The sequence below is a fragment of the Leuciscus leuciscus genome (genome assembly GCF_965113295.1).
Source record: "Leuciscus leuciscus genome assembly, chromosome: 19".
NCBI lineage: Eukaryota > Metazoa > Chordata > Actinopteri > Cypriniformes > Leuciscidae > Leuciscus > Leuciscus leuciscus.
Genome location: NC_138743.1, coordinates 24,439,591 through 24,443,803, shown reverse-complemented (window position 1 = coordinate 24,443,803; position 4,213 = coordinate 24,439,591). Strand labels below are relative to the sequence as shown.

Genomic DNA, 4,213 nt, shown 5'->3' with positions numbered 1-4,213 from the left:
AGGCCTTTAAGGCATTTAAGCACAAAAGCATCAAAAGTTATTAAGAGTTATTAAGCAAGCATGTAACCACTGACATAATAGATGGAAAAGACCATTTACAGCCAATACAGGCAGTTTACCATGGGAAATATATGGTTTTAAAGCTTTTTAACAGTTATAGCGCCACCTATGGTCCGATCTCCATAACATTTTGCATGGTTATTAATGATGTTATGTCACATATGCTCACCAATTTTTGTGAAGTTCTGAGTTTTTATATATGATTTATAGGCATAATAGATGGAAAAGACCATTTACAGCCAATACAGGCAATGTACCATAGGAAATATATGGTTTTAAAGCTTTTTATAGGAGTTATAGTGCCATCTATGGATTGATCTCCATAAAATTGTTTACTGTGACCTCAAATTGAACCCATACACATGTGTACTGAGTTTGGTGAAGATATCTCATTTACTTCTTGAGTTATAGCCATTTTAGTAAAATAGGCTCCTCCCACAATAATTTACCACATTCTAGTATTATTTACTATGATTCTAGCATGATTGACATAGTTTACCATGATTTTATCTTAGTTTACCTTGATTTACCATATTCTAGCATGATTTAGCATGATATACTACATTCTAGTATGATTTACCATTGTTTACTGTGATTCTAGCATGGTTTACCATAGTTTATTATGATTTATCATAGTTTACCATGATTTACCCTGTTCTAGCATGATTTACCATGATATACCACATTCTAACATGATTTACCATAGTTTATCATGGTTTACCATGATTTACCCTGTTCTAGCATAGTTTACCATGATTTACCACGTTCTAGAATGATTTGCCAGGATTCTAGCATGGTTTACCTTGATACACCACATTATAGTATTATTTACTATGATTTACCATGTTTCTAGCAATTATGTGAAGTGTCAGTGCAAATGAAGTGATAAACACTGACAAAATCTGATTGTGTTATAATAGTTATTGTTATATAAGTGATTTTTAGAGTCTAAATATGAATGTGAGCACATGTGAAAAGACTTCATTAATAAGTAGAATGGCCAGCAGAGGGCAGAAGAAGACCACTTATTGGCTCACTTTCACTTTAAACTTCATGATTTTCACCAGTTTTCTGGACTAAAGCAAACCAGTTTTTCCATGTTAACTCAATAATGCATGCTTATTGACACACACACACACACACACACACACACGCACACACACACACACACACACACACACACACACACACACACACACACACACACACACACACACACACACACACACACACACACACACACACACACACACACACACAGAGAAATAAACATACACAAATACAAATATGTTTTTAATGTTTTGGAATATGTTATTGAGAAAATATATGTATTGGTCTATTAGAATTCCTTTGTGATCTAATAATATAAAAAAGAAAAGAAAAAATGATTGCTTTTTAAAGCATTTGTTTGTTTCCCAATACTGAAAACGAATGAAAAGGTCATGCGTAATACTGCTGCTCCCTCTAGTGGACAGTGGTATTACAGCTTCCATCTTACAGTTGAAGTGATTGAATGAATTAATGAATGGGAATTTGGTTTTTCACTTATATCTCGGGAACCAGAAGGCGAAAAATTCTGAAACTCAGAGCATAGATAGTGCTTGAGGAGCCCTGTTGAATGAGACCATCAATTATTTACTATGATTTACCATGTTTCTAGCGTGATTTACCACATTACTAGCAATTATGTGAAGTGTCAGTGCAAATGAAGTGATAAACACTGACAAAATATGATTGTGTTATAATAGTTATTGTAATATAAGTATGTTCCATGTTAACTCAATAATGCATGCTTACACACACACACACACACACACACACACACACACACACACACACACACACACACACACACACACACACACAGATACAAATATGTTTTCAATGTCTTTAGGATGTGTTATTGTGAAAAAATATTTTAATGGTCTAACCATTTCATATATTTCATTGTGATCTATATTATCAGTCCAATAATAATAATAAAAAAAATAGCTTTAACCATTTGTTTGTTGGCCAAAGCTGAAAGCTGATAAAAAGATTAATACTATGTCTAATACTATGTCTAATACTGCTGCTCCCTCTAGTTGACAACAGTGGAATTACAGCCTCCATCTTACAGTTGAAGTGTTTGAATGAATGAATGGGAATTTGGTTTTTCACTTATATCTCGGGAATGCCCAGGGCAAATTACACCACATTTGAATCGAAGCTAGTCAAGGACGGGCCCTTTCCAACGAGCTCTCACACAAGGTTCGGGGTGGTTTGGGTCGGGAGTTGCGGCCGTTCAAAGTCGGGGGTCCGCGGGCTTGCGATGCGCGGGGGGGCGCGCTCCCGAGGCCCGCGAGGACACGTTTCGATCAAGAGCGTGGAGAGGACCTTACCATCAAAATTTGAGCGCGCAACGACTTTCCGTTTTCAAGTTATGAGTGAAATTGTACTGGGGGGGCGTGGCCTAGATGCCGTTTTACTTTCGTTTTCATGTTAAATGTTAAAATAATGATTTTATAAAGTCTAAATATGAATTATATAACAATATTACGGAGTAGTATGATGAAATGACAGCAGGGGGCAGTAAAATACCACTTATTGGCTTAATATGTCATGGTATTCATTTTAAGGCTACATATTGAAGTGACCCTATTATAGCCATCCAAATGAAGAAGTTATACTTTTTCTGATAATTATTTATCTAGAGAGTCCAGAGAATTGCACTGCACTGGTTTTGAACATTATTATATGAACATTATATGTTCATAGATGGAAAACACTATTTACAGCCAATACAGGCAATTTACCATAGGAAATATATGTTTTTAAAGCCTTTTAACAGTTATAGCGCCACCTATGGTCCGATCTCCATAAAATGTTGCATGCTTGTTAATGATGTTATGTCACATATGCTCATCAATTTTTGTGAAGTTCTGAGTTTTCGTTTAGGATTTATAGGCTTTTTAGTGCATTTTGCCACGCCCATTTTCTTTATGACCCAATTTACCCATGCGAAAAATGCAAAAGTTAAACTTTTTTTCGATAATTATTGATCTAGAGAGTCCAGAGAATTGTCCTAGACTGGTCTGGTTCCGATCGGGCGAAAAACCAGGGACTAGTTCGCAAAAGTAGGTTTTTAACATATTCATGAATAATTAATTAATGGTTTGATTGACATTAGTGGTTCTTGAGGCAAAGTTGTTGAGCATGAGCAGATCTATCAAATGATATGCATTTTATGACGATATGTGTAACACCACGTGATTACAGAGCCAAAAAAACTCGTTAGCGCCAACTAGTGGCCGATTTCTTTCAAAATTCTTACAGACCTCTAGGGCCATGAGTCGAACATGCCCATCGAGTTTCGTTCCGATCGACGTCCGTTAACCTTGTCTTATAGGTGCTCAAACTTCATTGGCCGATGGCGGCCATGTTTTTTGAGATACACCAATGTCCTCATAGACATACATGGCACCTTGGACCAAGACACTGCATACCAATTTTCAAGTCAATCGGACTAACGGTCAGGTGGTTATGGGCCGTTTTATGTTTTTTTCATGTTATAGCGCCACCATGTGGCCATTCGCCGCGGTTTTTTTACTGTGACCTCAAATTGACCTCTTACACATTTGTACCGAGTTTGGTGAAGATACCTCATTTACTTCTGGAGTTATAGCCGTTTTAGTAAAATAGGCTCCTCCCACAACATACATTTGGGCGCCCCTTAGCGACCGTGAATGGAAATTTCAACTTTTTTTCGATAATTATTGATATTCAGACTCCAGAGAACATTTCTGCACTGGTTTGGTTCCGATCGGGCAAAAAACCAGGGACTAGTTCGCAAAAGTAGGTTTTTGACAAAATTCAAAATGGCGGAAAATCTATCATGGCGGAAATGAAATCGGAGATATACGTTTTGTTCGTCAGGCATCCAGCTTTCCAATGATATAAGACACTTGAGTCTACAACATACGGTCTAGGAGTTATGAGCAGTTTCGCGCTTTTGGTCGCTATAGCGCCACCTATGGGCCATTCGAGGTCATAATTTGATAACCTCTCCTCGATTTTTGTACTACCATATGGCAAAGTTTCAAAGTTCCAGCTCTTACGGTTTGGGCTGCACGATGCGTTTTACGGCAGAAGAAAAATAATAATAAAAATCAGG

The 4,213-nt window shown here is 37.1% G+C and overlaps 1 long non-coding RNA gene across 1 annotated transcript; it reads right to left on the bottom strand.

Annotated features, from left to right (window-relative positions):
- Positions 1-1,224: 1,224 nt before the first annotated feature.
- Positions 1,225-2,334, bottom strand: LOC309482837. The gene is made up of 2 exons (XR_014200392.1): positions 1,490-2,334; positions 1,225-1,451 (listed from the first exon to the last, which is right to left on the bottom strand). It is a non-coding gene; the product is annotated as an uncharacterized lncRNA (long non-coding RNA).
- Positions 2,335-4,213: the final 1,879 nt, after the last annotated feature.